The following is a 12,978-nucleotide window of genomic DNA, read 5'->3' as shown; positions in this document are numbered from 1 at the left end:
GGGCAGATTAGTGCATTGCCATCACATTGGGGAGTCCCATGACCACCCTCCTCACAGTCCAAACCTCAGTCAAAGTACAAGGGAGGCTATTATTTCGAATGATCGCGCTCGGAAAAGTGGCATAAGTTTTATTAGCCTTTCCGTTTGCATGTGCCTCGGTTTCTCCTCCAAGCCTGTTCGTGTGTGTGTGTCTCCAAAAGCAGTTTGTGTGTTAGCCTATAGCCCATAGGCTATATCATCCCCACTACAGGCAGGTCAGGTCATTCTTGTTTATCTGGGAGGGGTCGGGCAGCCATAAACCTTCATGTAGGTCTCCATCCCCTTGTGTGTTGTTGTTTTCTACAGCCCTCATTTAAATCTGTTTGGTATCTTTGTTCACCTTACAACTGACTTCAAGTGGGAGTTTTGTTTGCTTCAAAGAGAAAGTGAAGGCCTCGGAGACCACACTGATGGCAAGTCAATGCTCCCATTTGTTAGATGTTTGTATGTGTGTGTGTGGTTGTGTGGTTGTGATCTGCGTGTGGTTGATCTGAGTGGAAAAAGTGGCTGAATGAACAAGACAAAAATAAAGCAAAGCAGACGTGTTATATATAAATGGGCTGAATAGTTTGGATGTTTTAAACCACAAAACCTACTTTCATTGTGTCATGTGCCGCATGATTGGTGGAGAAATAGTGTTATTTGCTTCCTTGCTGACAGTTATCTCATATTAATGAGGTTTACCTTTGGACAAAGCCACACTGGATACAAAGCTAAACTGGCTAAGTGGCATCCATTTTTAGATTTAATTTTCAACAAGAAAAGCAGATCAATGTATTTTCCAACATAGTAGCCTATTTGTTTTTAGAAATCTAAATAGAGAATATATCAAGAAATTAAAATGCTTGAAATAAAAAAAATTCTCGCCTCTGCCCATAACAGATGATCTATCAATGTCGGCACAGAGCGACACCACATAGTTTCTTTGTAGAAAGTAGCAGATGCGATCTCCCTCAGTGTAGACTGTGTAAATCTACACATTTCATATCTTTCAGATGCATAATTCATTTTTATGGCGCTTCACTGTTCTGCCAGAAAGACAGAAGAAGAAGAAGAAGAAGAGGACAAGGAAGAAAAAAAAGGGGGGGGAGAAAGAAAAGAGTTGCAGGGATGAGGTTTTGCATGAGAGTGTGCCTGGCCCACGGCCCGCAGCATGAAGACACAGAGACGAGGACCTCATCCTGCCCTCAACCATTTTTCCTTTCCTTCTCTTTTTTATAGTCAGCGGAGAACCTCCAGTTACACAGAGTTGAATGGGGAAGCATAAAGTTTCCTCAAATGTTTTACAGCTGAACACAGTAAAACAAAAAAAAAAGGAAAGAGAGAGACTACACAAGTGCAAGTACTTTTTCTAGAGTGAGATAACAGAAGTACTGAAGATATGTCGCCTTTTAAATTCAGAGGTGTACGACCAATGTAACAACAGCAATGATTTGAACTTTGACTTTTTTTTGTTTGTTTTTTTGCTGTTGAAACACAAAACATGTTTTTAAAGGTTGCTCACACGCACAATTTAAGGCTTCATTTTCACGTCTCTTTTCGCCCCTTGCACTTGATTTTCCTCCATTCAAAAAAAAACAAAAACCCAAATTCTCACTGCACTCTCTAATTAGGACTAAAAACCATTTATTTTAATAGAGACAGAGCCAAGTCAAGCAATCATGACTAAGCCATAAGCCTCAGGTCTATAAATCCACTCACTTGACTGCTTAAGCTCGTGGCTCAGAAGGAAAGAAAGATTGAGATAGAGAAAAAGAAAGAAAGATCCCTGTCCCCTTGTGGAAACACCACTCACCAGCACATCTTCCCATCTGTGTTATCTCTCTGCAGATTTGACCTACATACTGTTAACTACATGCATGATGAAGGGTTGAATGTATATTGTCTTGTCTTATAATTATAACCAGTGTCCATTTGCAAAAATAAAAACTACATGGTCAGTGAATGCAGCAGCTTTGTGACTCGTGTTGCAAAAATCAATAGCAAATTCCCATGATTCCTATCTTTCCAGTGCTAAGCTGAAATTGCGAAATTAACAAGTTTTCACATCCGGTTTATCCCGCTAAGCTGAAACACTTCTCGCACTTATTATGAAAAATACAGGGGGCGGGGGTGTGTGGAGGGAAATTATTTTTATCTCGAGATTTGAGGAGTGAAAACGGAACAAGTGAGAAAGTGAGCCAATTAAGGAAGTGCAGCTTGAGTTTCCTGATTAGCAGCTCCTTGACACAAAGTCATTCGATACAGCCGGGAGTGTGGTGGTGAAACTTCCTGAAATGTGCAGACGCACACACAAGTACAGTCAGAGTGAGAAGCCGTGACAGACAGAGTAAGGTGGGTCGGGAGACACTGGGTCAAATGCTAGACAGAGGAGCTGATAAATGTGTACACGAACAATCGGCCTCGTGCCAGACACAGACGGGAAATCGGAATTTGGCAGCTTATGCATTTACTGAGCTAAACAAACTAAAACTTTTGAAGCTTAGCAATCGCAGGCCCCTTGATAATATCATATTCCCCACAGAGAAACTAAAAAGTCACAAATTAATCATCTCTGGCTCGTGTGAGTCTAGGTTGACGACAGAGGGAAGGGCGTCCCTGTCTGTCCATCCGTCCATTATGTCCATCTGTCTTTGCCGTTGGGTCACTTGGGAAAACCCAGGGGTGGACGAGGGCAGACAGTTTGACAAATGGAAAGGACGATGAGTCCAGGAGGGGCACACCTTTAATCTCCCTCCCCTCAGCCTCTGTTCAAAGCCTCCCACTTTTATCAGATGACTGCCATTACAATTAGGTCCCTGAGACATCACAGGGCCTGACTGCTTTAAAAAAAAAAAAAAAAAATGACAGGGTGATAAGTTTGCAGACTGCCAAGGGAACTAAAGCGTCTGTTTTCCAAGCTGGGTCTTTTGAAACAGAGGCATGAGGGAAGAGACGTTTCCCCTTTCCTGGTGCTGCTCGGTTCACGGCGAGTTCAAGCTGCCAAACGTATGTGGGGTGAGAACTGCACAGGCACGCTATTTGGCAGCTCTGACAAAGCCTGTGTATGACATTGGAAAAAATAAGCAACACGATACGATTGACTTATACTCCAGTGGCTATAGCATCCACCTTCAGAAACCGAATCCAGCACTTTATGGTTTCGCGAAAGCTTTTATGATCTGCTCAGCCGCCTGATAACTGATAACCGCTCCAATTTGTAATGAAGAGCAATCAATCCACAGCATGTTTTCTTTTTTTCTTCACAACCTTTCATATGTTGTCACAGAGCTAGATTATGGGCTTTCACAAGCATGACACAACTACAAGGGCCCGTAAATCCATTACTGCGATGGTTATCAGCAGAAACAACAAGCACAGATAGATAGAAAAATCAAAATCCAACATGTTTCCTCTGTTACCCGAGGAGAGATGTCAGCTCTGCAACCATAGCACTTTTCAAATCATTCTGCTGAGGATTGTGCACGGCAGATTTCATTCTCCTTTTCACTAGAGGGAAGCCTTTTCATAAAAAGTTATACGAGTCCCCGTCTGGGCGGACTTGGCTCTGCTTCTTGTCGCCATCTTTTTAAATCAGCGTTTGCCTGAGGGTATTTTACTTTGATTAAAAAAACAGAGTTGATCATGAGCTCTGAAAATGTGTCAGATGGATTATGTTATGGAAATTGTAATAGCAGCCTAATGCCTGTATTTATGCTCGGAAAAATGTCCCCTGAAAAACATGTGGCATTGTCTGGGGGGAATATTTGGAACTGAAAAATGTTAGTGGGCTTAAATGAAGTGAAATCCCAGATTTGAGGGCATCCAACCATGTATTGTGACTCGCTGTATATGAAACACATTGTATAATAACATTTTACTGAAGAGGCGTAATGTCTACATGGAAGCAGCCTACATAATGGGCATTTATTTTAGCTAGATTGTATAGGCCTACTCATTTATTATCATTTTTGTGTTTAGCTATTTGTGTAACCATTAAGAAGTAGCCTACTAGTATGTATGTACCACTTTAATAAGTTGACTATGGTGGTTATTCATGTGTTATCAGGCATAAGAAGATGCTATCAATGCTTAATTGGCATAGATAACAAGGGTGTTGTTACAATTTTAATGGATCATATACCTTATCGCAAGCAAGGTCAATAATTAATAATAATAATTTAACATGTTAAATATCTCAGTTGGCCAATCCAAACAAGAGCTGAAGTATAAAAATGGCAAGTGGCGGTTGGTTAGTGGCGGGTGCTATATTGGTCAGGCACTGTAACTTCCTGTTTTGTTACCAGAAAAGCAGTAAACAAGCTAGCTTTTTTTTCAGTGTTTCAAGTATCTATGCCAAGCTGCTGGCTGTAGTTTTGTATTTCATCATGAAAATATCAATCCTCTCATCTAATTCTTCTCAAGAAATCATGCATTTTATTAAATGTAGAGGTCGCCTATTCCTTTGAGTAGGAAGTGGGGGATGTGGCTAACTAGCTTAGCTAAAAACTGGAAATTATGGCTAACCTTGACTCCCTCTAAAACTCACATCATCTTACAGTTACTCACATGATCTCATTTGTAGGTCCATGTGGTGTCTTAATGCTGCTGGGTGTCACAGTGAGGTTGCCAGGTTTTATACAAACCCAGTGTTAACTTCTGTTGGTCAAAATTTGGCACCCCCACACCACAAACTGTCATTTTTACATTTTCATGTATGCACACATTAATACAGTAGCCTAATAATTAATGAGATTTAAAGATATTTGGCAAAGTCTTAAGACAAGCTAAGCTAGCTGTATCCTCCTGCTTCCAGTCTTTACGCTAAGTTATGCTATGCACATCCCATCTCAGCTCTGTATTTCATGCACAGACATGTGATTGACATTGATTTCACTCTCTAAAGAAAACAAACAAGCCCTTTCTTTAAAATAGCGTCCTAAAATCGTGGTAAAGCCCAATAGTTTAGTTGCTCCTTTAGGAATTAGAGGCATTAGGAACGTGCGAGAACAGCCAAAGAGTCTTTTTTGAAAGGTTCCTGGTTCCAATTCTTAGTCCAGATGGGAGAACGTTAGTGAGGAAAGCAAATGTGTAATACTCTCCAATCGCTCAGCAACTACCACTGAGAGTCCCTTAAGTGGAGTTTTGAGCATAAATCCCAGTTTCTCAAGTGTTAAGTAAGGAGATGACAGGCACAGGAACTCAAAAACAGTAACTGTTCTTCTTTCTGACAAGGTGTTGTAATACATCCACACTCACTGAACCCTCCCCGGATGAATCAGTGTTTTAAAAAAATACCCAAAGAGCTCAAATGATCAAAATCCATTGTTTTATGTGATGATTTTGCAAAGGTTAATATCATGAGACAAGCAAGAGCGATACAAACGAGGCAATCTGATCATAAAACATGCAAAGAGGAAATCGGAGTTGATTTGTCTTCGTCTTCACGCCATCCGTGCTTTCTTTAGTGACTCAGCTGTGATGCATCCAGTCACTTTCACTTCTGGAGCGCCTCAGTGGATACGTGTTACTGTGAGTGACATCCATGTTCCACCTCGGAAAATTTTAGTCGACGCATGCAGCCCCAAAACAAAGACTCGTCTTGGACCCCCCCACCCCACCCCCCTCCTCTCCTCCTTTTGTACATGCACGGATCCAAAGCATGATTTATGGAAGGTATAACGGGGTATAGAATGCAAGAATCCTTTAACCTCAACACAAGTTATTTTGTTTGTTGTCAGGATGTGGTTGAAACTTCATCTTCTTAGCCTAAAGATTCGGTATCGCGGTCGGCTAGGCCGGGAGCCAGTGTATTCAGAGAGGTTTTGTCCCAGAAAAAAAAAAAAAAAAGTAAAATCTCCTCCAAACTTCAAACCCTTAAGAGACTAATCAGGAACAGGGTCAAAAATGTCATAACAATGGATCCTTCCAACAAAAGTAAAGCTCTCCACTTTGTGAAAACCCTTCTGGGATATTCACATCCAGTAAACTAAGAGCATAACTCGTTTAGCTTGGCCTGCCGCCCTTGTCAGTTAAGACTTCTAAAGCCAAAGCTTGGTGAAGGCTCATAGCAGAAGCAGCCTGATAAAGTTACAATACAAAATATTAATGTTTTTTTAACAAGAGTGAGTGACAGGCTGTATTATATCACGACAAAAAGATTGATGGACACTTATTAGTGGGTACAAAGTGCTTTGGCCTGCTCAACACAAACCCATAGAATTGCATTTTTGCTGCTAGAGGAGCTGTTTCAGGCAAAGGAAAAGAAATAATAATTACCCCTTTGATTATTAAACTAATATTCATGTAAGCTTTCTCTCACTTATCCTGCACCTCATGCTCTTGTGAACTTGTAAAAACATGATATATTGTATATTTATATGAGTTTTTTTTTTATATTCCGGACTGCTTTTGCAATTGTTTAGGAGATAGTGTTTAGATAGACAGCTTCACTTTGTTAACCACAGCATATTTGGCTGGTGGGGGTTTGGAGGGAACAAGCCTCAGCCAAGTGAACCTCTCAAACCTTGACCTTTGCCTCTTGAACGCCCACACACACACTCTCTCCCTCTCTCTCTGTACACACAAACACACACACACACACACACACACACACATTTATTTACACACAGACACATACTAAGAAACAGTTTGCAGGGGCGTCTGCCTCGTCTGCAAAAATAAGAAAGATACTCTGATACCCACGGAGGGAAGAGGTGTTATAGTACAACACACGCGCGCACACACACACACACACACACACACTCTCTCTGGCCAAGTGACTGCACCGCTAAGGCCGTGACCTTCTGCACCGCCCCCGACCACTACCACCTCTCCTCCTCCTCCACCATCTCCCAGGCTGTCTGTCTGGGGGCTGATAGAGGCACAGGAGGTGGGGGTCAGCGAGGGGCGTATGGGGGGGGGCAGGAAGAGGACTGGTGATTAGGAACAGAGGGGAGGGGAGGGGTGGGGGGGGTGAGTGGTTGGATGGTTGGTTGGTTGGTTGGTGGGGCAGTGAAGGGAGGTGAACATACCCCTGACCCTCTGTCCCATTCCTGGCAGCCATCCTGCCGCTCCGGGGGAGAAAGAGGGAGCGAGAGGGAGGCCCTGCAAATATTTGTGATGGATCCACACCCACGGACTAGATAGTGGACATGCACACACACACACACACACATACAGCTGCAGTACTTTTAGCTTTGGCTCTGAGTTGCTCAGTCAGGTGGTCCACGACGAAACATCTCAACAACAATTGGATGGATGATGAAAGCGGGGTTAGCTTTTAGATCTTACCAAAGTTACTTAATTTTATTTACCAATTTGTCTCTTTAAATTTTTTATGACATGTTTTTCTGATTGACCTTCACATTTTTCTCACTTCTCTTTTTTTAGTCTATTATTTGGTATTTTGTGGGTTAAAATCTTTCCGATGCTGGAAATGAAAGTTCATTCTTGACCTTGAAAGCGGCAGTTTGCACTTCTGTCACCATGACGACTAAGCAAACTGTTTATTGTGATGAAAGCCATGCGATGCTGTTGAAAGATGTAAAAATATATATATACATGTCAGCGAGTGGACATGAGGTTCATATTTGTTTGGGGTCAAAATTTTCCTACGTTGTTTATCACATCAGGAACAGAATGAGTTTGTTACAGGAACTGTTTTCAGCAAGTGCAGATGAAGTTTATTCGTATAGCTTTAAACGTGAAAACAGCGATTTGTTGAAATCCCATTTTTGGCGGCGCGAGGGCCACTTGAGCCTGCACCTGCACATTTGCACCATTCCCGCCAAATGGTTATTCATCAATTTTAAGGAAATTCTTTGCACGTGAATTCACCAGAAAGACGAGATGCTCAATAATTCATCGCATGACAATCACAAATGCTACGATTTTCTCATTTATCTGCTTTTGGGGGAGGACATTTTATTTTTTTTGAAAGGGTCATTTTCAGTGGGGAAATAAAGACATGTTTTCACATTTATTTGCTGAGTGACACAGATTGGGCCGAGCCAGCGACTGTGTACATGAGCGAGCGAGCACGGCCGGATACAAGAACAAGTGAGCGAGTGAACAGTAGTAGTAGTGTGAACAGACGGCTGAGGAAATGGGGTGGCAGGCATTCAGCGGGGGAGCTTTAGAAACGCAGGTGCCTTAATTGTCCTCCAATAAAGCCTCGGCGAGTGGGCAAACCTGTGAATGAGTGTCTGTTAAAAGGAGGGATGAAGGAGGCGCACGTGAATAAATGAATGAGTGAATGAGTGAATGAATGAGCAAACGAATGGCTGGAAGAGTAAGCACTCTGTGGGGAGGCTGTGGAGGATATTGTGGATTTAGCGGGGAGAGAGAGAGAGGGGTGGGGTGGACGGGGTAGGAAGAGACAAGTGATGTGATGTATGGGAGGTGAGGAGAAGGAGGGAGGGAGGGAGGGAGGGGGCAAAGAAGGGGAAGAAGCAGGGAGAGGTGGGGAAGGCGCATTAGAGGGAAGGTGGGTTAAGAGAGAGATGGGAGAAGGAGGGAGGGAGGGAGGGAGGGGTGCAAAAATCAGGATAGAAGTGGAGGAGTGAGGGGGGGCGAGGTGGGGGTTTAGGCAGGCCCGTCTTAGACAATGTGACATGGCACACGCTATTAATTCTGGCTCAGCGGAGAGACCCTGCCTCGCCATCTGCTCAGGGTCAGGGGCGTTCGCTGGGGTCGGCGTCACATCCCAACCCCTCCTCTCCTACCCACCCACCCACCCACTTACACACACACACGCAATCATACACACATATACACAGACACAGAACCCTCCCTCCCTCCCTCCCTCCCTCCCTCCCAATCCCCTCCTCTCTGTCCTCGCCTGGCAGACACCCGGCCAGGCCCGCGTGTATTTCCATAAAACAATTGCGAGCCAACCTGCTCCCGTGTCGGGTGGGTGGGGTTAGGAGGGGAGTGGGAGCGCCTGCTATAGCCCCCCACCCCCCTCAACAATGGCCTGTCAGATGAAAAGGCCCTTGGTGAACTTGATATACATTACAAAAGAGCCACACCACGGTAGGCCCCGGGCCCAGCCCCAGCCGACCTGCGGTTGCATTTGAGCTTGGCGTTCATTCGTTTGTTTGCAGTTTGCACCCACCCTGACCCCACCTCCTTCCTCTTAACCCCTCCAAAATTGCATACACACACACACACACACACACACACATATGTGCGCGTGGCAGCCTGGTGTTAAAGAAGTGATGGAGGTTTCGATTTTAGCGCTGAAACGATTTCTCACTTCGTCAGTTGAGTGACAGAAAATTATAAAATCATTATCACTTATTAAAAACTGAATTTAGAATACATATTTATGAAAAAAATATCCACTTTAAAATTACTAAAGCACACAAAATGAATAAATGTTGCATTTAAAATGTAACATGCCAGTATCAGAGAAATAAAGAACAGTTGGTTTATTAGAAATACTCTTTATGCTTCAGTGTTAAATATTTTATATTACTAAATTATTATTATAGTTGCATTGAATCAAAGCAATTTACTGTTGCAGGGTGCATGTAATAACTATTTTACTACTATGTGATTGACTGTAACATGAATTGAGCTGTTTTGTTTGATAAATATTTATTTACAAAGTAACTGAAGCTCTCAGATCAATATAGTGTATGAATAATAACGATATTGACCTATAAAAGGTAGGTGAGTATAAATCAAAATGTCTGTAATAATAATATTATAATTTTCCAATAAAGTACAATGATACTTTCCACACTGGTCTTGCTTTGGTTTTCACTGCACAAAAAACACATGTAACATAGGCTATAATCAGTTTAAATTGAGTCATAATAAATACAGTGATTTATTGTAGTGCAGTGATAAGGAGAGTGTGTGTGTGTGTGTGTGTGTCCACTGGAGAACAGAGCAGCTCCTGTTCCATAGAAGAAGCGAAAAAAAAGCCATTGCGTGCAAGAGCTGGCAAAGCTACAAGATTTGGGGTCCCTAATTCTGTTGGTGCTTAGCATCAGGATTAGCACTAAAACAAGAGAAGATCAGACGGCTGGAAGAGGTATCACTGTGTCAACACATGACTTCCTGTCTGCTTCCCCCCCTCCACCATCCCCTCATCATTCTACCCAACCTCACCTAACCTAACCTGACCATACTGTCCATCCATTCATCCATCCCCTCGCTGCCTTTGCTTTCATCCTAAACAAAAGAAAACTTCTTGATTCCTTTGACCTCCTCTGTGTTTGTGTGTGCACTCATCAACCAGGCATGTAGATGGGTGAGGAGTTTAAGTCCCCCCCCTGTGCCACCAACCCCCCCGAGCTAAATCCTTTAATCTGCTCTCGCCCATAGCAAAGCAAAATCGAAGATGAGATCTCCTTTATGTCACATTTACATCTCCTAGATATAAATGAGCACTAATCAAGACAAAAGTGGTTTTCTCATTCTTCTCAAATGTCTCTCCTGAGAATTAAGTCTCACAGTGAGCACTGTGCAAGTTCTCTAAATTCTCTCACAGCTGTCTCTTTTCCTGATCTCAACTAAGAGAAAAATGAGACATGCTGTGCCGCTTTCAAATATGTCTCAATTTGACCTCAGTTATGTCTCAGTGAGAATTCTGTCTCTCACTGCTCACTGTTTGAGTTCTCAGATTCTCTTACAGTTGTCTCTTTTCTAGTGTTTCAGCAAAAAGAAAAATGAGAGTAGTGCAAGCTCTCAAATTAGTCTCAACATGAGACATTATTTAATATTATACCTCAATCATGTCTCAGTTTATCTCTATCCTCCAGACCAGAAGGGGGGCGGTAGTGCACTGCACAACCGCCGAAAAACAAAAAGAGGAAGAAGCAGCAGCTGAACCGTTGCACGGCGGGAACATTACAGACGTGACCGTTAACTACGGGGGAGGGGGGGGGCACAGGTGGGACAGAGAGGAGTGTCTGTTGGTCGCTGCGCTGCTGCTGCTGCTGCTGCACAACGTTTTTCCCCAGCCACGCCGAGACTCGAAGAGGTAAGAATGAAATTATTTTTGACATTCTCATGAGGTGAAAAATTAACAGTTGTGGCGACGGAGCGGTCCGCTGGAAGGTGGGGATTAGGTAATTAGGCGTCTGTCCAACAAGTAATTGACAAAGAAACTCCGAACTGTAACGGTGGTAATGGTTAGCTAAGCTAGCTGCAGTAAGATACAATGGCAGATAAGCTAACGGCTAACGGCTAACGTTAACTCCAAGCTCCAAGGTTGAAACACGGCTTTTTTATTTTATTTTTATTTTTTATCATATTTATTTCAAACCACAATCGATTTTTCTATTGGCTGAGATGGAGGCAGATGACGTTTGGTGGCCGCTTTCGTCACCGGCCACCAGCTCCCCGACCAATCAGCACCGGCGCTGCCTGCCGCTAACGGTTGCTAGGCACTCTAGCTGCTCTGCTGCGGCTAACGGTTGCTAACAGCTGTCTGGATGGGAATCGTTAGTGCGGCCGGCGCTAACGACCCGTTAACGAGCCGGCGGATCGGCTGTAGATGCACTGTGTCACGGCTCTGGCGTCCTCTCCTAGTAGTGTCCGCGCTACTAGTGCTGTTAGAGTTGCTCCTTAGTAGCTCGTTAGCGCTAGCAGAAGTGTCGATGTGTGTTTATTACTTTTTTTTTTTTCTCTTTTGTGTGATTTCGCGGGTGTGAATTACTGTAAGTTAGTCCTAGTCTGAGAAATAGCCGATCTACAAGTTCACAAACCTACTGAGAACTTGCAGATCTAGCTATTTTAAATAAATGCCCACTATTAAATCTTTTATGGGGGTCTCTGGCAAAAAATATTTTCTAATTAGGTTCTACATTGCATATCAAACTGGGGGTCCTTGAAATTAAAAACAGTTTGAGAGCCCACTGAGTAAGTTACACTTGTGAAATCTCTAATTGAAATATTGATTACATGTTACCAGATGTTCATTTATTTATTCAGTTTCTTTGACTGTGAAATTCTAGGGTGTGGCAATTCTTGAAACCCATGATTGATTTGACTTTTGATTTTAAAAAATTAGGGTCACGATTGATTTTTTTCATTCTCTCTCTCTCTCTTGCAGGATCTGGCTAAGCTGCCAAAAGGCCACCCAACTCCACACAAAATAAATATGTTAAAAAGGTGATGAGCATCAGACTCAACGTCAGGGTCTGACACCATTATAATAGATGAGAGCCCAGTCTCTAAGCATGGCGAGAAAAATTCCATCGCTGAATCCATCACCTGACGGGGACATGCAACACAGCTGGACCACCACCTTATGGGTAGGTTTGTCCATAATTATTACATAATCGCCTGGGCCCACATGTTCAAAACTTTTAATCATTATCCTATCAGATTTGGTGAAGTTCATAACCAAAAAAACAGCAGTAAGATAACTTTGTTATCCAAATAGTATGTGAATGACTCATGGGCCCTGATGAAGATTATTTGCTATTATTTTTGTCATTATTTTTTGCTTTAATGGTCAGAATCGTTTACATTCACCTATTTAAATTAATCTAATAATAACACTTAATAATTAAAAGCAATTAAATTATAGTATGAACATAATTTAACAGCACAACAATTCATTATATGAATTATTATTGTGAGATTTTAATGATAAGGTAAAGTTTATATAATCGGCTAAAGGTGATCAAATTAATCTGAACTAGTAGCCTATAAATCTAGCTGCCCCCTAGCAGCAGCAAATCTATTTGCTCCGTAGGTGGGTCTTCTTGGGCGGGCCACCCAAGTAAAGCCTTTGTAGGGGACACACTAGTTAATGGTGGGCTACTTAGTCTTAGGACAATATTAAAACATGCCTACATGTTTGGCCTCACATAGGCATTCTTCAGGCCATGTAGAAAGACATGACACACCACACGAACAAGCTACTCACTAAATTTTTTTTCTTGTGGTGTTGTAGCATGTGCAAGGTTATCTAGGCATGTTTTTAATTATGTTCAA

At 42.6% G+C, this 12,978-nt stretch overlaps 1 protein-coding gene across 1 annotated transcript in view; it reads left to right on the top strand.

Annotated features, from left to right (window-relative positions):
* The window catches only part of tm4sf5 (transmembrane 4 L six family member 5), a 252,573-nt gene that overhangs the window by 67,779 nt on the left and 171,816 nt on the right, over window positions 1–12,978 (top strand). The gene's annotated exons all lie outside the window — the stretch shown is intronic.

Source organism: Trachurus japonicus, chromosome 18 (genome assembly GCF_045865225.1).
Source record: "Trachurus japonicus isolate A0001 chromosome 18, Traja_1.0".
In the NCBI taxonomy this organism is placed as follows: domain Eukaryota; kingdom Metazoa; phylum Chordata; class Actinopteri; order Carangiformes; family Carangidae; genus Trachurus; species Trachurus japonicus.
Note: the sequence above shows the minus strand (reverse complement) of the source record. Positions and strands in the feature narration are given on the sequence as shown.